Below are 25,675 nucleotides of genomic sequence, written 5' to 3'. Positions count from 1 at the left end.
CCGACAAACAAAAATGAGACACACAAATAGAATTCTGTCTCAAATGAGCTCACACACACACACACACACACACACACACACACACACACACACACAGTCATTTTCTCCTGGAAACAAATGGCGGAGCGTAGCGTGTGACAGGCCATCTCTGTGAGGGATTTGGTGACATCAGCCGGGCGCATATGGCACGCCTTAATTACACTTTCCCACAGACGCACATAATTGATCATGTAATCAATTAATTAATGTGGGACCCTCTTGTTAGTGGCCCATGAAGCCCATTTGCTTTTACAGGTCATTAAAATGATGGAGGGCGAGAAGCAAGGTTATAAAAGAATATCCTCATGGATAAGTAATGGCAACAATAAGGTGGAGAAAGAGGGAAGCGGCGTACAGTATGTGTTTGAAACGCCTGGAGATGATTATCTATTCTTTTCATTACTCTCCCAGAGACCCACTAATACAGAAAGCTCACACATGCACAAAAGAAACTGCAGATACACACAAATACCACACACACACACACAAGGACAATCACGTCTCCTCCCTCAGCACAGCTGTCTGCAACTTTAAGGAGTAATTGTCTGCATCTAGTGCACATGGCCTATTTCTACCTCCGGCCCACTTGTTTCTTCTCCTCCCTCCCTCTCACCCTTTTACATTTTCTTACTCTCAATAACCAACTCTACTCTATTTGTCAGTTTGCCACCAATTCCCATTCACATGCACGCTAACACACACACACACACACACACACACACACACACACACACACACACCGGTGAGAGGAAGGCAGGTGTGTGAATGTGTTGACAAATGGAAATTAATGAGGAAGAAAGTTCTCCTTTTTTGTAATGGAAGAAATCTATCTGATTATTCAAATCAAACCTGGCTTTGCAGCGATGAAATGAGCTCAGCAGTCATTCAGAGGGATGAAGCCATAGAGGAGGAGAGAGAGATGTAAGAAACGCGTTTTTCTTTTTACAGCAAACCATCCCATGTGTCAGAGAGTTTCCCTGTGGGGACAGAGGAGGGGCTCGGCTCCTTTTAGCTGAAGAGAAGAAGAGAATAGTCTGCCGTACCTGCCTATCTTGTTTTCATGTAACTCAACACTGGCTGCAGAGAGCAGAGGAGACTGAAGTAGTGATTTAACACATGACTGCTGTCTCACTTCATCAGTGTCCTGTCATTTCCTCACCACACCACCCCTTAAACCCACAATCCACCTTCTATTGCTTCATCACTGGCTTGTCGAGATAGTTGTACAGTATGTTTCTGTCCAGCTCTCTAACCCTTCAAGGCTAAAACTGGAAAACACAATTTTCCATTCAGTGGCTTTTAAACAGTATTGTGCAAAAACACTGAAAACCGTCAACAGTGCAAATCCATATTTTATTGGATTATGTAAACAAATGTGGCTATTTGTACTTATTCTGCTTGTTTGTCTGCTGGTGTATTTCTTCATACTACCACAAGGGGCGCCGCAGTGGTGAGTTTTCAAATTCTATACTTTGATCACCTGATCACCCAGGGCACATTTTAGACGCCTTGGGTGGATTTTGGTAATTGTTTCAATGAGAGTGAAGCATTTCATTCACTGCTTTTGTATTTGTGAGCCTCCAACGTTTCCCACTCAATGCACATTGTGTTTCTGCAGGAGCATCTTGAATGCCTCGAGTTGAAAAACACTTCGACTTCATGAAAACACAGACATCATGCATTTTTTCCCCCTTTGTCTGAGAGGCAGAGCTGTCCCCGACTCATCCTAAAATAAGCCTTGAAGCAACATCAGGAAGGTGAAGACCCTGGAACAGCTGCTAGTACTTCCTGTGATTACTCCTCCCTCTGAGCGTCTCGTGTCCCCGCAAAACTCTCTGTGTCTTTGTGTTCAACATATCATTGAATCACATCCTCTCACCTTCACTCAGAACCAGAGCAGGAGCTCTCCACCTGGCCATTTTCTATGCTAAAAATGAAAAGTTATAGATCTGTGGGGTTTTGCTGTGTTTACTTCACAGCTAAACAAAGGTTTGGCCAAGGATGGGTGATTTGGTGGTTGCCTAGCAACAATCGAAAAGACAGGACTGCAAAATGCGTCTTGTTTGATCGGGGCCTAATGCTGCAGTCCCAATCGCATACGTTTACTTTTTTACTTTTTTGCACATACTGCAGGTGCCAAAAGTATATAGCCTACTGTTGCAAACATGCATTAAAATGAGACTTACAACTTCATCATAACACCTTGAACTTTGACCCTTTGGCTCATATTTGCTGTGTGAAGGATTGTGCGTCACGATAGCTAGAAAGCTGGACGCAGTACATCCTGGTATTTTTGGCATACTGCATTTGACACACTATGTATTGGGGCATGGTGGTATTTGTGCTGGAACACAGAGGTGATGATAGAAGATGGTTGCAGTATAGGTCATAACCATACAGTCTATGGTCATAACATGGGCCAAAGTAAAACATCAGGACACATCCCAAAGATGGTTTCTGTCATTTCGGGTGTTGATCTATGAGAGAAGGTGAGACAGCTGTGATTGACTCATTATGTCCTCTGCACTGCTTGGTTATGCAGATGGCAGCGTCCGTATCGGGATATTTTTGCTTCATTTTTTTTTACAGTGGGAGGAAGTGTGATGGAATTGTATAATGTTATTTTTTCTGAGCACTTCACAGACTTCTCGTCCGTGTTGGCTTCAAAGTAAAGACTGAAAGTTTATTCTTAACCTTGGAAACAGTTGTTGACAAAACAATCTCTCCACAAGGTCCAATCAGAAGCTGTTCTGGAGCTTCGGATCGTATCACACTGGGTAAACTCCATCTGCTGAGGAAGATGGCTTGATAAAACCGAAAGCTCCAGGACAGCTATGGACCTGGTGGTGAGTTTGTTTTGTCAACTTGACACAAAGTGGCTTCAGAGAGTACCAAATACTCCCTTTATTATTATTATTATTATTATTATCCTGTCATCTCTCACACAAGTTTAAAAATCAACCAAATGGTGACGGATAATCGGGATTCCCAGAAGGGCGAGTACCCCAGTTGTATAAAATAACTTGCAAAATCTAGATTTTTTAATGTTAGAAGTGGTTTTCACCCTGATCTCATGGATCCATTCAACACTCACTGAGCCATCCGCAGTTCATTATTGAATAAATGTGGATTGAAAAGTTGGCTTTCTGTGTATTTGCATAAATCTAAATGTGCTGAATTTCACTGACAAGCATGCATTTTAAAATGTGTTCTGTAGCTTTGAAGAATAATAAGTAATCATTAAACAATCCGATCGTAGTAAGAATTATTTAGCAGTGCATTAGTACGACAGAGACGTTGTATCATTATTCAATTTGCTCTATTGTCCAGAATCTTTCATAGTTTCATCGTCTTTGCTAGCGCAATGACCCAGTTTCTCCAGAGGGATCATTAAACTTTCATCTTATCTTAACTTCTCTTGGAGCAAAACCTCAAGGCTCTCCTGAGCTCCTCCCGAGCACCAGCACACTGCAGCCGCAGCCAGCCACAAAGGAAAAACACCTCCATGGTGAGCCACATTAACATCCCGTCAGTGGAGACAGATGACAGCCAAGGCCGGGGAAAGAAAAGGGAAAGAGAGCGAGAGAGAGAGAGAGAGAGGGAGTCATTATAACTAGCAATACAGCTGAATGAGTAATGACCTATCAACTCAGTGTGACTAAGTCAAACAGGGAGGAAGTTCAGGTTAACGGGTGCGTGGAGGGTTATTTGCACATTTGAGTGCTTGGACCGATAATAAACATGCAGGAACAGAAACCCAGCCCGCCTTCTGCATGGCTGCTGTCACAGTGATTCATGGCGATCCGTCCTGCTTACATACAGTCGATTTGTAATAACATTATCTGTAGGCTAAAGAAATATGTCATCCACCATTTGTGTGAGAGTGAACTAGTTAATGTGAGTGTGTGTTTGTTTTGCACCTGAAAGACAAAGTTAATTGCTGCTCGGAGACCTCAGGGCTTCTGACAAAAGCTGGAATATGTAAGACATTGTGATGAGCAGAAGAAGAAGAATCACTTACAGGAGGAGGAGGAGGAGGAAGAGGAGGAGGAGGAGGAGGAGGAGGAGGAGGAGGAGGAGGAGGAGGAGGAGAGGAGAGGAGGAGGAGACACATGATACAGTGTCTTGCATATTAAGGTAAAGTGCCAGAAGAATAAAAAGAGAACAAGAGAAAAGAAGCTGACTTTGAGAAGATAACAGTTATGCAGAGCTCAAACAAGAGAGATAGTGGATATCAAACCAAAAAACAATAAAGATATTAAAGGCCAAACAAAGCAGATATTAGCCATTGAGATCAATGATCCCATTAAAGCCTCCAGCAGCTGCTGCTGCTTGTTAAACCGACACTGGCCAGCTCTGCACACGACAAGTATTGACCAAGCAGCAATCCAGCTCCAATTTACCATATTGGACATTATGTCAAGCACAAAACGATCATAACATATTGTGCTTTTATTATGAAAAGCCTACACATCAAACAGGCATGCATGAGTAAATGAGGTGAGAGATTATGAGTGTAATCAATCAGCGTGACTTTCTCTTTATAACGTGTTTCTGTGATCAGCCGACTGTGAGGACGGAGGAGTTTCTGCTGACATTTGGACTCAGATGGAAAGTAAACTGGGAGATAATTTCCACCTCCAGTTCTAATTACAATGTAGAAGTAATAAAGTAGTTGTTATATGAAGCAGTGGATGTGTGTGGTGGTGTGTGTTAGTTCTTACAGGAGGAGAATTTCATGCACTGATGTTCATGATAGGAGTAAGAGGGCAGTGTTACAACGAGGGGTGAAGAGAAATGAATTAGGGGGACGGGAGAAAGGGCTGATAGGATTTTCATGCTGTAATTTATGCAAACACTTGCTGCAGCTGATCCTCCCTTTACTTTACAGTGTTCGCTCATCTCAGAGCCCAGTGGACCAGAGGTTCAGGTGGGCTCAATGCACAGAAGAGACAGCTGTTGCTCATTCTAACAGTTAACAATAATAGGTGTGACTCCACGGGAGCAATACTCTTTATTGTTCATCTTATGATGAGTGTTACTTCGCATGATTTGCACCTTTTGGGATTTTCTTTTAGTGCCTTTAAAGTGTCATTGACTGCTTTTTAGTTGTAGGAGAAGAGAACTTGGCTCCCTAAAACAATTGCATTATGCTGTGTCATATGAAATAATTTTTATTATTTTGATCTTTTTTTATTGCATCTGTGGTGACTTCATTAGGTGATGGAATATTCTGGTGTATTACTTTACAGGGTACCAAGTGTAATCAGTTTTTATGATCTCCACCCTGTTTAATCAGGCTTTTAGCTAATTAATATGCTCCACTACCTTTTCTGTTTACTCCACCTATGAACCACTAAAGAACTTCTTTTATCTGACTGTGTTCTCATCTCTCAGCACCTCAAGTTTACTGCATGCAAACTGACCAGGCACTTAGCTTCTGCATTTATTTAAGTGTCATTTTGTTAAAGTGCTACTCCAGGAGGTCACATTTCCACCTCATGGCTCTACTGGACTCCTTTTGGCAGCAGGTGCTTTTCTCTATTTCTTCTTCCACTGTGGAAAGTTCAACCTCAGTGTATGTGGGATTATTCTCAGCTGATTGTCATAGAGATACAGTATGAAGCTGATATTTGAACACAACACTTGCTGCAACCAAGCAGAGGAACGTCTGCACCTTGTCAATCGTACTGCGAAGTTCAAAATCTCAGCTATATACATAAAAACAGTGCAGTCGCCATTGATGGTAGCTTGGCTATTGAAAAATGGTGGATTTTATAGTTTTAAGCAGGAGTCTTAGACCCCCAAGATCTAAATTTATTTATTTTCCTCACAAGAAAAAGCATGGGATATGGATCCCAGATCGCTATTGGTAACGCAATAGTAAAAAAATGAAATAATAAAATAAAATCCCCAAATGACTTTTCAGAATTGGTGCCAGAATAAAAGGAAATGAGAGAAGCTTTATAAATGTGTGGCAGCTGATGATAAATCTCTTGTCCAATGATCAAAGTGTTTTAATTCTAAGTGGAAGTGGCACAATGGACTGAAAAACTCCTAAAGTTGTGCTACAGTTCACTTTATAGATGATTTGCGTGAAAACAATAATGCATCAGGAGCAGTGTGTACATGTGCCTTAATTTATATTTTCTGTAATTATCTTTCCCTTCTTCTATTTAATTTGTTGTTTGTAATTTTCCAAATTGATTTACAGTAACGTATCTATTTGTTATTTTATCAAAACCAGACCTGAAACAAAATAATGTGTTTATGATTAATGTAGGGAAAGAAATGTTGTTATAAATGTTGTGCAGGCGTCCCATGTCGCCGTGGTGACGGTTCTGTCTAATATCTGCTGTAGCCGAGGAATTCACCACAACATATCCTACTGTAATATAATTTGGGCGAGCACTTACCATTCTTATTTACAGGCAATTCATAGATTTCAGAAATCCTTTGTAAGAATTGCCACTAACTCTTCTTATTTAGCCCCAACTAAACCAATATTTAAACAATTGCAACTACTTACAATTTATGAGGTCAATAAGTATCAAACAGGGTATATGTCTTATTCATAAAGTAATTTGCCTTCCTGCATCTTTACCTAACTTTTTTCATAGTTACTTTGAGTTTAATTCTCATTATCATGCACATCTTACAAGAAGAAAGAATGATTTACATATTCCTTTCTGTAGGAACTCTGTTGCCAAATTCTCATTAGTTTATCAAGGTGTTAGACATAAAACATCTAACAGAATCATGTTCCTCTTTAAATATTTTTAAGACCAAGCTCAAAAAATCCCTATAGATGTTCTACACCTTTGTATTTGTTTTGTTTATATTTTGTTTGTATTATTTATTTATTTTTCATCTAGCTATGTAATTTAAGTAAAGTATAGTTACTGATAGGTTTAAGAGGGAGGGTCACGTATATAAGCCCTTTGGGCTTTTTGATCCTTCCTGCATTTTCTTTTACTGTTTCTTGTACTGTTATTTCCTAACGATTGTATGTTTTTTTAAGTGCAAACAACAATAAAAAATTTAAAAAAAATTAAAAAAAACCTTCGCTGATGAAAAACCAGAACATCTGAAGTTGAATAAAGTAGAAATGTGCCATACCGTTGAGTGGAAATGTGGAAACTGTGTCTTGTTTTCCCATTTAGAATACTGTTATTGTAATCCTCATAAAATCAAGGCACCTCGAAGAAGAGAAAAGAAGTGTTCACTCCAGGGAGGACTCATTCTCAGGCAGCAAATAAGAGGGCACTTTCTTCCTTTCAATTAAAAACTAATTAACAACTAATTATAATGACAATGACTCAGGGACTGAGAGTTGATTGTTTGTTTTTGTCAAACCTCAACATGATATTTATCGGGGTTAATAATGTAACAACTTTAGAGTTGTTATTAGGAAATGTGTTTCTGCAACATATAATAACTCGACTATGTAAACAACATACTGTAATTTTTAGCCCCTTTCATTTACATACACCTTTACTTTTGAACCAACACATCTACCCTTTATACACACACACACACACACACACACACACACACACTGTAAACAATTGTCTTGTAAATTAACAGTAAACACTGGCAGCAGGGTTTCAGCATTCTACTGTTAATTTTACAGTTCAGCTACTGTTATTTACTTTACAGTATGTTACTGTGATAAAACCACATACTGAATTACAGAACAATCCTGTATCTCCTTGATTTGACAGTAAAATACTGATACTGCAAACATCATCTAACAAATAAAACAGAGTTCAACTTAGCCTGTGATTTGTTCAAGAAATGCAGGATTAAAACGGATGTTCCAAGAAAGTAAAGACCAGAGTTGGCTGAATGTCTCCTCTACACTGTAAAAAAATTTCTTTAATTTACGGTAAAATACCGGCAGCTGTGGTTGCCAGAACTTAACCGTAAAAAATACAGTGAGTGGCTTTCCTACTGTAAATTTAAATGTAAATATCAGAAAAAAACTGTAATTTAGACTGAATAATCCCATTATTTTTAGGGTAATTGTGTCATTGTGACATCATGCTATTTCTCCATTAATTTTACATGAAAATTGTATATTTTTACAGCAAAACTGTGTTTTCTAAAGTGTATGACAGTAAAAGTTAAAGTTTTGTGCTTTTCTTTGATTTACGGTAATTAAAAGTGTCTAATACGGTGATATACATTTTTTTATTTTACGCCCTATTTCTGATGTAATTTGAGAGTGTTTTACTGTAGTTTCTACAAACATTTTTTACAGTGTAGAAATACACCATCTTTCCGTATTTTCTCAGCCTCTCTGCTGTTGATTCTACCATAACTCCCAGAATGCAATGCTATTCATGGTATATTACAGTATTTTATGGTAAACAGTAAACTACCTACAAATATTGCCCAGAATGCATTGTTTTCTACAGTATAATACCTTTTTAATGGAAAAAAGTATGTTACTGTCACAATTTGGCTGTTTTCTTACAGCAGTTTGTTACAGTGCACACACACACACACACACACACACACATACACACACACACACACACAGTCAGGCTGTGCTGCAGACAGACGGACAGTCTGTCCACCCTTGACCAGATGACAGTGAGGTGTCTCTCTCAGAGTTTGCTTCTATAAATCACTCAGCAGCAGCACCTCCTCCTACTGACACAAACAGATCTGACAATCAATTCATCTTGATAAGGTCTGATACGGGGGGGGGGCATCACCAAAAACGTGTAAACACATGAGAATTACAGCTATTTCTATGTATTTCTCCACTGTAAAGACAGATTGCATCATGTTCCATGGCTTGGCCCTTATAGTCCAGTGTTGGGGGAATGTAAAGAGGCTGAGGACCACCAGGGGGGAAGGTGTCTCATTATCAGCTGTCCTCTCCATCCACGAGGGGTCAGAGGTCATGAGAACATGCTGAGGCAGCGCTGGGATTCACAGCATCCATGTTGAACTGGCATTGTGTATGCAGGCTCCCATCTACATATATAGGCTGTTAGTGTATCAAACATGCATTAGCTAAAAGCGGACACAATCAAACATAACATCCTGAGCTAATAGGAGAGCGGCTCTGGGCCTGAGTGGCCTTCGGAGTCTAGTTAAAGGCTGCAGGGAAAGGTTTCTATGTAAATGAGTCTATTTGCAGTAAAGGGCAGGGTCAGAGGGGCTCCTGCTGCTTAACATTAGCGCCAGCACCCACCAGGAGTCAAGATGTCAATGCTCCACCACCTCTAATCACCTGTAGGGACACCATTAAGTGTGTGTGTGTGTGGTTGAAGAGGGAGGGCTCTCGCTCTAATTTATGATGGAGATTTTTCATTTATGTATCCATATATCTATAGACTTGTTGTTTTTGCTTCTTTCTGTCCGTCTATTTCCGTCCATATTAAGTGTGTAGGTCTTTGTGTGTGTCCACACGCATGTTAGTGTGTCCACACTTTGGTTATCAACAGCGGAGCGCAGCATTTAATGAGGGAGATGGGAGGAAATAAATATAGTGCCTTTGAAAATGATTTCATCTCATCTTTTTTATTGCCTCTCATTTCCATCCATTTATTGTGTGGGAGAGTGTATGTGGAAGGAGAGAGAGAGAGAGAGAGAGAGAGAGAGAGAGAGAGAGAGTTTGAATCATTACACCCCAGTGTCAACATTAGTTTGTCTTCCTTTATTCCTCTGCTCAGCTTTATTCATTCTCTCACCACAGATGTGCTCTGGGATCTCTGTTTTTTTCTGTTTTTAACATTAGGACAACTTCAGTGAAACTATAATTCAGTTCATGGAAATTATTTTTGAATTTAAAAAGAAAAACAATGAGTAAATTGCAAAGCACTCACAAATGTTTCTCATATATATATTCCTGCTTCCTGTTTGTCTTTACCTTCTTCAGAGCTGCCACCTCCTCTTCTTCATGTCTTTTTGTTAATTGGTTTGACATTTCCTGCCTCTGACCTGAAGAGAAACTGTCATTAGAGGAGCTGACCAATCAGAGTAGAGGAATGTGTGTTGGTGTGTGTTGGTGTGTTTGATGACCAGACTGACGGGTCACAAGCTTTCTACGTGCATATTGTTCTAGTTTCCTCTCCTGTCTTCACTTCCAGCTGATAGGCTGATGAGGAGCTGTGCAGTTCCTGTTAGCGCTCCTCTGGCTGAATGGCCGCCTCTCTGACAATAACACAGTGTTAGAGGCAGTCGCCAGGGTCAGAGGTCAGCTGCTGGAGTGAAGCACTGTGGGATTCACATCAGTTCACAAGTAAAGTACAGAGTCATTGTCAGAAGAGAGAACATGGTAGAGAAGACACTAGTGTTGAGTTCTAGTCAGAGGGTCTTTGATGGAGCATGGAGGTGTTTTCTCCTCTGATGATGAGATTAAAACCAGTGATTCAGCCTCCACCTGCAACATGTGGACCATAGGCACAGGTAGATAGATAGATAGATAGATAGATAGATAGATAGATAGATAGATAGATAGATAGATAGATAGATAGATAGATAGATAGATAGATAGATAGATAGATAGATAGATAGATAGATAGATACAATAACAACACAATTAAATAAAAAGAACAACCTAGGCATACTTCAAGCAATAAAATATAAAAATACAATAAAAAATAAAGTGTCTAAAGAAGGAGTATGTATTAAGGAGTAGAATAGAATTCCAGTGCAGAATAAATATGAATATACAGAATAAAAATGTTTTCATGTAGAAAAGATAAACTGATGTTCAGTGATGAGGGACGTGTGCATGCATTTACCTAAAAAATAATATTTGTGCTGTTTTTCTGAGTTTATGTATCTCGTACGTACGAGATCAACTTAGGTTTGGGCCAACAATGCCCAGAAAAAAAATTATTTCACCTTGCATTTCAGGGCTTAATTATCTTAAAAATTCTGAAAAATATCTTCATGCAAAAAAGACATTTTCTTAATAATTCTGAATCTTGTTCTGAATAAATGAGATAACTTGCTTGCAGAATTTTTCTAACTTGATTGGTTTTATGAATTAATAAGATTATTTTTGAGTTAATGTTTGAATTAAATTATCTCCAAAAATTCAGAAAAACAAGAACAGATTTTTCTTTCCATAATAAATTCTCTCTGAATTATGAGATAATTATGTCATTAATTCAAAATAACAGGCCCTTTTTTCCTGAAGACTTTTCTCCAAACTCTGAGATAATTACCTCAATAACTCAAAAAACCACGAGCAGAATTTTTAGTTTGAAAATTCTGCTTGTTTTTCTGAAAGAATGAGATGGTCGTCTGAGTTAATAAGATCATTATCCCATAAGTTCAGAAGAACAAGAGCAGATTTAACATAAAAAAACTTATGGAGAGAATTCTAAGATAATTATCTCATTCATTCAGAAAAACAGAGCTTTTTTTCTTTCCTCAAGTGAATGTATTACGTTTACTAATTTAGACATTTTCTTGTGTTTAATATTTGCGTTAAATCTGAAATACATAGGAACCAGCTAACGTTAAGGGAAGGGATAAAAAGGACATTTAAATGACTTATGTTAGCTATGATGTAGCTGCTAGCCTGCAGGTCTTATAGTTGGATATGAATTGACGAAAGAGAGGAAATAATTAATTAATAAAGAGTTTACACAGGGAAACTCATCCTTTCATCCATGACGATCATGGAACAACTCGTCAGATATCCCTTATGTAATTATTTCATTCTTCAGTGGTGAGACTTGAGCCTAAAATGAAGAAGCCTCAGATCAGTCAGTGAAATCCTTAATTATCATGTAATTCAGTGTAAGAAACCAGATCTGGACATGACGACATGTTGAGCCACAGTTGCACATTTTATTTTTTGCGTGCATTTCATTCCAGAGCGATCCAGATGAGATGATTCTTTTTCTATCAGGCGGCTGCTGGCTGCAGGAGTATTCCTCTTAATTAAAGCTGTTCTGTGTGTGAGGTCACAGCCTACAACATTAGGGCCATTACCCCAAGGAGCTGAGAATCAATGCAGTGGGAGAGGGACATTCTTCTTTTTCTTTAACTCTATTGATTCTCATTTACCCTCCACCCATGCACCCAGCATGGCCCGTCCAGTATGATGAGGACATGGAGGGAATTAATGGATTTAGCATGCACATGTACCTGCATGTGGGTGGATGGTGTTAAGTACAGAACATAATCCTTACATTTCTGTTCTTATTCTGCCTCCGTCACATATTTTCTCCCTGAGACACATCACCTGCTGCTGTTCCTCACAGTGAACCCACTCTCTGACTGCAGCGCAGCTGGAAAGAGGAAACGCTATGTGAGAGTATGTACCGTGTTTTGCCTGGAGCCCTTCTCTTGATCTATCCTGCACTCCATGTTCACTCTTCCCCCGGTTCCTCCACAGAGCTGGTTGTGTGTCTACAGTATTTCTGCATTCCTCTTTACAATAAAAGGACGCTTCTTTACCTTTTTTCCCCTCTTTTCATTTATCAAACACTTATCACAGTCTCAGAAATGACACATTTTTCATTAGCTCCATCCCCCTCACTCTCTCCTGCTATTTTGTAGGTGTTGGTATAATATAGAGTGAAGTGCAGCGATTAAGGGAGTGGGCAGCAGCCGGGGCCTTTAACTTGTCTCTTGCTATATTATATGTGACATGTTTTACAGCCGTCTGCTTTGTTCAACAACACCTCGGTCTTTCTGAGAAGCGTTAAACCAGCCAGTCTGTGTGAAGGTTAACTTTTCAGTAGACATGTTTCTTCTATATTAATCTAGCTGTGGTGGCCCACCGTAGCAGCAATATTGCAAAAACAAACAAGTGTCATTTCTCACTCCCCCAACAAATAAAAACACAACAAAACAATCACAGCGCAGTTTTCCATAAATAGTGGCGCACATGTTCAAATAAAAGCTGCTAAACTGCAACCACTAGCGCAAACTGCATTTATGGAGTGAAGGAGTCAGGTTGATGATTTAGTTTGTATGTTTTTCCCTCTTGATCATATGATTGATGGTCACACTGCATCAGTATGATATTATGAGTATCATCACTCATGCAGGCAAACTGACAGTAACAGGGGGCTGCTGGGGCTGTGTCTACCCACAATAATGTGGCAATATTAGCAATATTCTTCACACACACACACATACACACTAAACTGTGTGTATTAGCCTGTTTGTGCATGTGTCTGTCTGCACCTACAAGGTTATATGGGAGAATAATGCATACATATATTAGTCCGAGTCCTGATCGGGTATTCTACAACACCGCTGCAGTCCTGGGAGTCCTGAGACTTTTTACAGCACATTTTTCTTTGAGTTGGGGAAAAAATGGGCATTATTCAGGGCACGGTTCTCAAATCTGACTTTTAAATTGTATACAAACACACATCACACATTCAGGGACATCTCTTTCCTCTGTATGCCCTCAAATACTTCCCGTTCCACTTCCTCTGTGTGCTGTCTCTCCAGGGAGGACTCTTATGAAAGGTCCACAGCCCAGGGACATGCTCTGTTAATAGCCCCCCTAAATGAAGTCATCCATAATGTTACAACCCTTCCACACACACACACACACACACACACTCTCTCCTCTGTTTGCCCCAGGACATATTGGAAGCATAGTCCACTGGGATGGAGGTGCGGAAAGGTAAATTTGACTGGATAAGAAGGGAAATGATTGAATGAGCGACCTTGGAATGGTAAGAGAGACGAGAGACAGACAGATTGAGTTTGATTAAAGGTTGCAGGGATGAAATGCAAGCTTGGGTTTATCAGGGGAGAAGAGTGGAGGGATGGACAGGAGTAATAGGAAAAGTCCTTCAAAAGGGGGAAGAGCATTAGGGAGGAAGGGAGATAGAGGTAAAATCTATTTCTAGACCTATTTTTAAGGTTCAAATCCAATGCATATTCATTTAGTTTTGTTTGAAACAGTCATTAAATCAAGATGCAGAATTTGCATCACAAATGCATCAAACAATCTAATGAGATGTAACAAATAAGATATTTTGGTATTCTTTTTCTCAGGTCTAAATTTGTCTCATTGTTTTATAACTTTTGGAAATTAATATCAAAGCTGGCCCCACAAACAAACGAGCTGTTTAAGCGGAGCGGCGTTCTGTGGGCGTTGTTCCAGCATTGCAGCTGCGTTACGTCACCGCCAGACGTTTTCTCTTCCTGGTCCTTCTCTGAATATTTCACACCGCCGCTCGCTGCTCCTGGGCTCTCTCCGAGAGAAAGGAACCATAATAAATGGTGCTCTTCCACATCGCCCTACTTCCTCTAACCTCCCTCTCCTCCTCCTGCTGCTGCTCCACCTATACGTCTCTCTGTTCTCACCCACACACTTTCTTTTTTTTTTTTTTCTCCTCCACCCTCCTGGCTCTCAGTGTCCGTCCCTCCGTTCCCTATCTCTGCTACCACCTTCTGCCTTCTTCCCAGTCAGAGCGCTAATGGGTCTGAAAGATGTATGTGATGTAATCCAAACAGACTGCAGTTCTGTGTCAGGGATGCCGCTCCCTCCTCCTCCTCCTCCTGCCCCCCATCCACCTCCACCCACCTCCATCCTGCAGTCTCTGTTCACACACCAGGAGCATCTCCTCTGTGCTGCTGAGTCTCTCTGGTTCTGCTGCATGTGTGTTTCCTTTAACACAGGATGTCTTTTGAATTTGCCAGGACCAGGACCCTTTGATACCCATTTGGCATTCACCAAATCAGGCCAAAATTCTGCTCCATATTTCTTCTTTTGGGATGTGGGGTCTTTATTATAGGAGCTCAGTCTTATACTGAGTTACTGAGGTATTTGAGTCCCTGAATAACCTGGTTGACACTCCTCGCCATGGCTGATGCTCTCGTACCGCATTGAATAAATGTTCACGCTATTGCTCATCATAGTGCGTTTATTGTCGTGCAATGTAAACAAAGAAAAAAAACATACAAACAAACTACCGGCATGATGAGTTAGAGCATTACACTGCTAAAGCGCTACATCGGCGCAGCGGCGGTCAAAAAACCTGTTTGCCCTTCCGGGTCAAACCCTGCAGAAAGAGTGAACAATCACACCTATATACACCTGAGCTCCCCAGGTAACAGCATAGCGACCCCACATATACAATGAGTGTATTTCACCACACTTCTTCTTCTTCTTTTCTCTTCTTTTCTTCTTTAACATATAGCACTCCTGTAGCAATGACAGTTAGCTCTTAAAGTTATGTACTTACTTGATTCCTATGGTCTATGTCTAGTACCTTCAGGTTGAATGCACTTATTGTAAGTCGCTTTGGACAAAAGCGTCTGCTAAATGACATGTAATGTAATGTAATGTAACACATAAACACTCAACCAAACACATTCAGCTCCTACAGTCTTTAAAAAAACAAAACCATAGTTGTAAAGTCTTTAAAAGATCAGCAACATCTGTTTCACAATGAAGTTTAGCTGTCTTTAGGCTGTCTTTGTTAGTGCGAGACAGTTTGGATGAAAGTGCCACTTCTGACATTGTTAGTGCCCTGTAGTGAACCTTACAGCTCTAATATCTCAAACGTACAGAAAGTGAGTGGCAGATGGCTGCATGCTGACCTTGTGAACCGCGGTGGCCCTGCAGGCTGCAGACAGGTGCTGCGCTGATCAAAGCTGCATAAACGCAGTGAACTTTTGTCCCTGAATAAATATCAGCCCGTCATTCTCTTAGCAACTTCCTCTCCCTCTCAGAGGAGGAAGCAGCCGAGTGTGTCTTGTCAAAGAGGGAAAGCACTTTTATCTGTTCAAATAAAGACAGGCAAAGAGTGGGGTGGGACAGGGTGGATGATGTGGAAACAAAAATGTGTTTATGCAGGGACCAGGAGGATCACTTAAGAGAGGAAGAGGAACCGATAGAGAGACCAGGGGAGAAGCAGTGCACAGGGAGAGAAATCAGATATTTTTAAAAGCCACACATGAGTAAAATATGCGGTTAAATATTGACAGCGAGGAGTGTTAGATTGCTTCTCTACCTCTGCACACACTCTCTCTCTTCACTTCCTCTCCATCTAATGATGTTAGAGGACCTGCCCTGTAAAAGAATCTCTCTAACATTTTGGCATCTCAGATGATTGAATGATTGAAGTTTGACCTCCATCCAGACAGCTTTACCCTTTCTTTTTAAATTCTTGTCCTCATCTATATCTCTTTCTTTCTCAGTATCAACCACTTTCTCCTCTTTCTGACAATCTGTCTGTGACTTTTGAGCGAGAGTGATTTCTAAAAGGTTAAGTTAAGACAAGTTTACCTTCTCCTCTTCTTCCCTTTCTCTCTCTGCTGTGTGCACTTTTCCTGCCTTTGTTCTCTGAAGGAGAGTTATAATAAACCCACTGAAGCATGTTCAATAATTAGTCTGCCAACTAAAATACATCCTTACTTACAGTATGTACATTTTATCCATTAGCATTGACTGCCAAACTGAATTAAAGCTTTTCCTTTCACAACATTCTTCTATTTTTGCCTTTTAGTATTAACTCCTCATTTGTGGCTTGTAAGCATTTGCATCTGCCATTAGCTGTTTGAACTGCAACAAATATTAAGGCCATGCCCTGCGAATATGGGGCAATGATGTCCATTACTCTAAATCTGTTGCAAGCCATGAAACCACAATTATGCCTCAGTAAGCTAGTGGCATATTGTCATGGTGCAAAGGTCTGAGTTAAGTACAGGCTCCAGAGGATGCACACACACACAATGCATGGACTTTAATACAAGGCATGCACTAACAGACTCAGCAATGAATACTAGCAGACATGCATATAGAAGCTTATTTATTAGCACTTTGGTACATGCAGACACACGTAATTTCTCTTGTTTAAAAGGGAAATTATTACACATTTATTCTCCTCAAAAAACAACAAAAGCCTGCATGAGTGCTGCAGAGCTGCTCAGATTTGGGTCAAGTGCTGATGGTGGCCGCGTGGCTCTGGAGTTGAGTTTCGGCTTTTTAGCAGATTGGATTTAGCCTCTCATCTGCTGCTGGACGGGCACTTATTGCAGTTCAAATAATGCTTTGAGCGAGTGGACGGAGCAGAGAAAAGCATTAAAGAGCTGGACTCCACCTTTCAGGGAAGTTTCTGAAATGTTGCCAAACAGGCAGCAGAATGATGCTTTTGGCTGGAAAAAACCAACATGGTGGTGTGTCATATTTTAATTTTTTGTATTTTAAATGACAGCAGTCTTGTGTACCAGTATGCCTTCAATATTATTTTAAAAAAATAACTTTAACTGATTATCAAGTAAAGTCAGTAAAATATATCTCAATAAATTAGAATATGATGGAAAAGTCAATTTCCAGTAGTTCAAGTCAAACAGCCCAACCAAGCAAGGGGTGCATATAGATGGTCATACTTTTCACATTTCCATATTAAACATACTTTTTAAAATTGGTCTTTTTGTAATATTCACATTTTTTGAGAAACTGAATTTTAGGTATTTTATTGAGGTCATTAAATGTAAGCCATAATCATTATAATTAGAAGAAATTAAATAAATCAAGACGTGGAATATTTCATTCTGTGTGTAATTGATCTATATAATGTGTTATTTCCACTTTTTGAATTGAATTACTGACATAAATACATTTTTAAATCATATCAATCTGGAGCTGTTTTTCATCCAGAGATGCAGCACTTCAGCTAACATTTCCTGTGAGAGCAGTAAAGAGTGGAAATGTTGCCAAACAGCCTGTTTGCTGCATTCATATTCTCAATTATTGTGAACCCCTACTTTACTGCACTCTGTCTCATATCGTGTAGCTTCTTCCTCGTGTTCGGCCATGTTTATTTCTAACCTCCAACCTGTTTATTTCTACCCTCCAACCTGTTTATTTCTAACCTCCAACCTGTTTATTTCTAACCTCCAACCTGTTTATTTCTAACCTCCAACCTGTTTATTTCTAACCTCCAACCTGTTTATTTCTACCCTCCAACCTGTTTATTTCTAACCTCCAACCTGTTTATTTCTAACCTCCAACCTGTTTATTTCTAACCTCCAACCTGTTTATTTCTAACCTCCAACCTGTTTATTTCTACCCTCCAACCTGTTTATTTCTAACCTCCAACCTGTTTATTTCTAACCTCCAACCTGTTTATTTCTAACCTCCAACCTGTTTATTTCTAACATCCAACCTGTTTATTTCTAACCTCCAACCTGTTTATTTCTAACCTCCAGCCAGTTTATTTCTAACCTCCAACCTGTTTATTTCTACCATCCAACCTGTTTATTTCTAACATCCAACCTGTTTATTTCTAACCTCCAACCTGTTTATTTCTAACCTCCAACCTGTTTATTTCTAACCTCCAACCTGTTTATTTCTACCCTCCAACCTGTTTATTTCTAACCTCCAACCTGTTTATTTCTAACCTCCAACCTGTTTATTTCTAACCTCCAACCTGTTTATTTCTAACCTCCAACCTGTTTATTTCTAACCTCCAACCTGTTTATTTCTAACATCCAACCTGTTTATTTCTAACCTCCAACCTGTTTATTTCTAACATCCAACCTGTTTATTTCTACCCTCCAACCTGTTTATTTCTAACCTCCAACCTGTTTATTTCTACCCTCCAACCTGTTTATTTCTAACCTCCAACCTGTTTATTTCTACCCTCCAACCTGTTTATTTCTAACCTCCAACCTGTTTATTTCTACCCTCCAACCTGTTTATTTCTAACCTCCAACCTGTTTATTTCTTCCCTCCAACCTGTTTATTTCTAACCTCCAACCTGTTTATTTCTAGCCTCCAACCTGTTTATTTCTAACCTCCAACCTGTTTATTTCTAACCTCCAACCTGTTTATTTCTACCCTCCAACCTGTTTATTTCTAGCCTCCAACCTGTTTATTTCTAACCTCCAACCTGTTTATTTCTAACCTCCAACCTGTTTATTTCTAACCTCCAACCTGTTTATTTCTACCCTCCGACCTGTTTATTTCTAACCTCCAACCTGTTTATTTCTAACCTCCAGCCTGTTTATTTCTAACCTCCAGCCTGTGCTGAAGTGTTTACATCTAATGCTTTATCAGCCTGGTTCTGTCTCGTGGGTCCTTCTATGAAGCTGACAGGTAATCGTTTAACTTTTGTCTCACACACTCAATTTCAGTTGTTCCAACATGTCAAAAGCAGTGAATCAATGTGACAACAGCCAACTAATTCACCTTGGCAGAAGGTTTCATGTGATACAGCCTTAAAAACAGAAACAGTGGCTGCCAACAGGAGCAACCAGGCCGGATGGAAACAGTTTCCCAGCAACTAAAGCTTTGCCCTTTCTGTTACATTTTGGTCTTTCTTTTTCAAATAGACTAGTATAATGAGTATGTATTTTCAGATCTAAATAATATGGTAGTTTTAACAGTAAGGGAAAATGTTCTTGTGCACTTATAACTCAGTCTGTAACACAAACAGGAGCCCAAAATGATACTGCACATTAGAAATCTATGATTAAATGTTTTTCCTTTGTTTCATATTATCATAGATTGTATATTTCAGCATTTTCATGCTGTTAGACTAGTTTTGGTTTATTACTTTCTCAGTAATTTCCTTCTTAAACTCGTCCCTGCAGTCCCATCAGCACAGCAACACCAGATCATCCTCATTCTACTCTGACCTTTAAACTTGCCAAAGGCAAAGAATCCCATTTAACCTGTCTGATGCATTTTAATTAAAATAAATGTTCGTCTCCAGAATGCACACACACACACACACACACACATTCTTGTACTTCTATCTTTATGAGGACCCTCATTGGAACAGTGAATTCCCTTGCAAGGTTATAATAGTTTGGAATTTTTCATTAGTTTTAGTTTTTTTTTTTTTATTTTTTTTTTTAGTTTTAGTTTAGTTTTTGTTGTGAATTTTTAGTTTTCAAATTCAGTTAATTTTGATGAGTTTTTAGAGTGAGTTTGCTAGTTTTAGTTTAGTATTTATTTATTATAGTTTAGTTTTTATTATAGTTTAGTTTTTATTAGTTGTAGTTTTTTGTAATGGGGTATTTGTTGGGTGGGAGATTAAAAGAGGTCACAGTAAATTTTTGCCTTTATTTCCTTTGTCTTATCCATCTTCATAATGTGTGAAAAAAGTTGACAAAGACGAAAACGAAGGACATTTTCACTATAATTTTAGTTAGTTTTATAACCACACAATACAGTTTCAGTTAACTATCATTAAAATTTAACCTTTAACCCTTAAAACAAAGTCTGAAATCTAAAAAAAAAAGCCTTTAAAGAAGTGAGGACCGGCTAAAATGTCCTCACTTTGCACACACAGTCCTCCCTCCACACCTAGCTCTACATGCTAAATGTAATATACATAACCCCCAAAACTCACACACCTGCTCTACACTCTCTCAGCCACACCAGTCGTGTCCCTGACTTGTTTCTGGCAGGACATCAGGTCTGTGTGATGAACACTAATGCTATCGCCTCACTAATAGATAAATCAATGCTGCTCTCTGCCAATCAGAATGCTGCTTCAGCCCAAACTGATACGGCCAGCGCTCATCTCTGCCGTAACGATCGGCCCGCCTCTGCACTGACAGAATTGATATAATGTTGTTATAATGTTGATGCTGAGTTTATCGATTCCCTGTGTAGACGTAAGGAAGGAGAGGAAGAGGAAGGAGAGGAGGAGGAGGAGGAGAGAGACATGGTGAAGGTCTGTTCTACATGTCAGAGAGCTTGTGATAATAAATCTCTCTTCACTAAATCCTTGACTTCACAGGATTAAGAGAGTGTGAGAAAATGAAAGAATATGGAGGGTGTCGTTTTAATTCACTGACTAATACTATCAGCTGCTACATTTCACCTCAAGGTTGCATTATGTAAATTTAATTTTGTGTCATCTGATTCTTTCCCCACCCCTGTGACACTGCAATAAGGAGCTGCACTCGTGCCAGAGTTCACATCAAGTCTTCAGGCTGTTTGGTAGCTGGAACACATGAGAGAGCTCAGTCACAACACTATGAAACTGTTTCAGACCAAGAATCCATTCAGTTCTTGCTCCTTATTTGATAAAAACCTTGACTCATGCAGGATGATACTTATAAAGAAGAAGAAAAGATTTTATTCTTGCTTTTCAAACAGCTGCACGGAGCAGAATCTTTTGAACTGATATTGATATTCGCAGCTTCAACACGGTGGACTTTTGTTTCTCACACAAGTCCTTGAAGCCATTTAATCACTACATCACGCTGCAGCACTTTGAAAGGAAAATATGAATAGTATGTGTCGGTAGCATATTGTGTGACTTTGTTATTGTGTGTAAGCGCCAGTTAAGCAGGTCAGATCCTGTCTGCATCCAGCGTGCTGGTGAATTAGGTGGAAAGTGCTGGCTGACTGCTGCAGAGCTGGAATACAGTTTCCTGGGAAACCACTCGTGGTCCACTATATGATATTGAATCAAGCTTATAGCCTGCTGTTATCTCTGTGTTCTATTACCCTCTGCTCCCTCACTCTGTTCTGCAAAAACACAACCACAAATTCACAAATTCAGTCTCATGCTTTTCATACCATCAGAAATAAGATGACTGCTGTTTTAAACACCTTGCAAACACATTTTAAACGTGACGACTGCAACACATTTAAAGGTGACGGTCACTGTTTTAAACACGATGTGGTTAACGTTAGGTCAGGTTTAGGTTAAAATACAACAACACTATTTTCGGCCATAACTTACAACAGCAAAACACGAAAAAACATAATGTAAGGGCCATTAAGGGCCAGTTCATCAATAATAATTTAAGTTAAAAACAGTTAAAAATGAATGCTAATAATTTCATTGTAATTCATGCAATGCTAAGAGTATGTTAGTTTAAAATATACAATTAGAAATGTTTAAAGGGTTAAAAGTGTTTCTATGCTTTAAATTTTACATTGTGATGTCACTATGTAGTGGTAACTATGGTAACTGACTGTGTATCTTAAGTTTGGTTTTTAGTCAGAACACGGTGGAAGCAACACAGTCTGTTGACCGTGCGTCAGACCTGTAATTTACTTTGTTGTTTTTAAGTAAACATGTGTGTTTTTATCGACTGATTATAGACGTGGCGACGTTAAGAAGGAAGACCAAACGGAGTGCCGCTACACATAACTTCCAACAACAGGAAACAAACACTGGTCACCTGGTTTAAAGTCAGATGTGCAAATTCAAGTGCATTCATTTTCATAAGAATAACTACTAATAACTACAATATGACCAGCCTGAATAAAGACATAATCTCAGAACCATCACGTTTGGTGCACCAACTATGTCACTTCCTGTAGTCTTCGTAACTACTTCACTTCCAGCATTTACATACATTTATCTACTGTTTCAACTGACTTTTATAACTTCTTACCAGGAAGTTATTTGCCCTAAACCTAGATCACTGGTTTTAGAGCCTAAATTTAAAAAAAACTTTTTTTTTTATACAGCGGCGAACCATATGTTCATGTAGCAGTCACATGGTCCTCGTAACTACTTCACTTCCAGCATTTACATACAGTTATTTAATATTTCATTTGTAATTTGATGCCTTACCAGAAAGTTTTTTGCACTCAACCTCAATCAGTGATTTTGGTGCCTTTTTTTCACAACCACAAACCGTATGTGTATGTAGAATGACGTGTATGTGCTATTTTTAGAACTAAACTGTTCATACGTGTCGTTTTGGGTGGTAAAAAAAAACAAAAAAAAACAAGCTATTCTGTGGTTTAGGTTGGAGGTCTTCATAAGTACATTATGCCCTCATAAGTCCACTCTGTCTTTGAGATTTAAGGTTTGTAGCTTTATTCTAGCATTTAGGGGAATGTATCTATTTTTCACTGAATGCATTTATTGCAGCAAAATATCTCCAGAATCAGTATCCTTAATTGCCTTCACTGCTTCATGCTTTTTCACAGTTTGTTGTAGTTAAATCTAACTCGCCCACCCTTCATATGAATGGCAGCTGGTTACCCTGCTTAATTCTGAGCCAAATTCCACACAGCTTGCCAAAAATAATCAGCAACAAGTACACAGACGTACTCAGTAACCCTTTGCTCTCTCCCATGGTGCTAGCACATGTGATTGCCTGCAAAAACATTTTTAACTTGGAGCCGGTGACCTATTTTTCATTTCTGTGTTCACGAGGAGTTTACAGTTAGTGGCACACAGTGTCATCATGCATCAGGCTGCAAATGTAGAGCAAGAGCTTCAGGTGAACACCTACAAAAGGAAGATTATTGGACAAATACAGTATAGATAGGTAAGGGTTTTATTTATTATGGTCAGTGTGAAGATTATATTGACTATTGTTACATTTCATCAGCACTGAAGGCTGTATATGTGTGTGACTTTCATAAGTTTGTATAAAAAGTAAGTTTCTTTTGTGCTTTTTTTCATCATTCTGCAGAGGAGCTATGAATAGTAGCATGTTTTCACTCTGCCGCTGCCTCTTCTATTCTGAGCCCAACTCTGCATTGACAGAGACAAACTTCACTATTGATCTGCTGAACGCCGCCCCTCCTCTCATATCCCTCAGGAAAATTAAAGCAGGATAGAAAAGCTTATTTTTTCCTTCCTGCCTGTTTCTCTGCTTTGTCCTCTCTGCACCGCTGCCCCAGACAGCCCTGCAGTAATTCACAACTTTTGACACATGCACCATCGTTATGCCATCGTCTTCCTCTCTGTGTCTGTGTGTGTTAGCAGCTCTAATGTTTGGGGCGTGAGTCTTTTACAACATGTTCAATATCACACCACAGGGCCTCGCAACCTACACAACAACTCTAACCATGCAAGGAGAGAGAGACGGAGAGGTGGTGCTGAACTATCAGCGCAGAGTAAACCCATTTGTCTTCCTCCTCCTATATTTGCAACACCCTACAGCCTATAAAACACACACACACACACACACACATACCCACGCTCACTAACAAAGAAACATTATATCTAACATATTCCACATTATACATCCTACAGAGTCTCACATTTCCAGACACACACCGTTCTCCCCAAGCTAAGCTATGCTTCCATTACCAGACCAGTGGAGGCAGATATACAGTATTTGTTCTGTGTTATCGTATATTTGTAATCTTGCAAGATCTCTGGACTCCTACAAAACCATGTGATGTTACACTGTAAAAAAGGTTTGTAGAAATAACAGTAAAATTCTGTCAAATACATCAGAAATAGGGCATAAAATGAAAAATTGTGTATCACCATATTAGACACTTTTAATTACCGTAAATCAAAGAATAGTGCGAAACTTTTACTTTTTTCTGTCATAAACTGGAAGAAACACACAGGTTTTAGGTAAAATATAACATTTTCATGCAAAATTTATGGAGAAATACCATGATGTGTGAATGAATGACACAATTACCCTAAAAATAACAGGATTATTCAGACTAAATTACAGTTTTTGCTGATGTTTACATTTAAATTTAGAATAGAAAACCCACTCACTGTAATTTTTACGGTGAAGTTCTGGCAACCACAGCTGCTGGTATTTTACCGTAAATTAAACAGATTATTTTTTACAGTGTACTTTCAGATAAGAAGCATATTCAAAATATACATACATCACTAATAGTGACATGTCACAAAATGATATTGGGTTTTTGTGTGTGTGTGTGTGTGTGTGTGTGTGTGTGTGTATTCACTTTGGTTTCTTTCTTTTTGGTTCGTCCTGATTAAACACACCAAATATGTTAATTAGCGAGTTTAAAGCTTGCTGTAAGTCAGGTATTTAGTTTATGTGTTATGTTCAGATGGAGCCAGCTAGTTCTTCCTTTTCTCCTTCCAGTCTTTGTGCTAAGATAAGATAACTGCTGCTGGTTGGATCCTCATATTTACAGAACAGATAAGAGAGTATTTATTGTCTAATCTAACTTTTGGCAAAAGAGCAGTCAATACGTGAATTTCCTTCAATTTGGAACTATTCTTTTTAGCTTTTATTTTCCTTGTCTTACATTATCAGCTCAGGGAGTTCATAATGAGGTCTGGGAAATGCTTTTATCCGCTAATATATGAAAAAAAAAATCACCTGTAATAAGCACCACCAAGGACGCTGTTTCTATGTTTCTATGTTTCTGGTTGAGTTTGTTTTGTCTGTCTGTCAGCTGGAACATGAAAAAACTGCTGGGACGGTTTTCATGAAGGGTGAAGCATGAGCCAAGGAAGAACACATTCAGTTTTGTAGCAGAATCTCAGAGGAAGATACACAAATTGTTTTTCAATTTTGCTAACATTGCAAAAAAGGGACTGGGGTTGGTGGAGGTCCTGAAAGATAGGAGTGGTCCTGCTCTATAGCTGTCATCATCTTAGCCACATTCTGAGTGCTTGCACATTAGTAAGAATGCAGAATAAATATTTAGAATTATTTTGGTTTGATGAAAATGAGAAGTTGGAGAGGCTGCAGCTGTGGCAGCAGAACGAGGAGCAAAAATCTTTGTCATTGAATCATAAAAACTTTTTAAAAATTATCTCTGTTTAAAGTTAGATTTAGTCATGAGATTTTCTATCATTTTTTCTAGGGTTTTAGGCAAAGTTTAGTTTAATAAACAGCTTTTCATCTTATAATGACCCAATACAAGCTGACTCAAACAAGCATCAGATAACTCTCCAAGTGCTCTTCGTTCATTAAATGTCATGAAACTATGTTGCTTTATATCAGATACATATCTTTAAAGTGG

The 25,675-nt window shown here is 39.1% G+C and overlaps 1 protein-coding gene across 1 annotated transcript in view; it reads left to right on the top strand.

The window, feature by feature from the left end:
• Window positions 1–25,675, top strand: part of schip1 (schwannomin interacting protein 1) — a 240,636-nt gene that overhangs the window by 113,152 nt on the left and 101,809 nt on the right. The window lies entirely within an intron of this gene.

Source organism: Centropristis striata, chromosome 4 (genome assembly GCF_030273125.1).
Source record: "Centropristis striata isolate RG_2023a ecotype Rhode Island chromosome 4, C.striata_1.0, whole genome shotgun sequence".
NCBI classification, from domain to species: Eukaryota; Metazoa; Chordata; class Actinopteri; order Perciformes; family Serranidae; genus Centropristis; species Centropristis striata.
The sequence above is the reverse complement of the archived record's forward strand: the minus strand, read 5'-3'. Positions and strand labels throughout refer to the sequence as shown.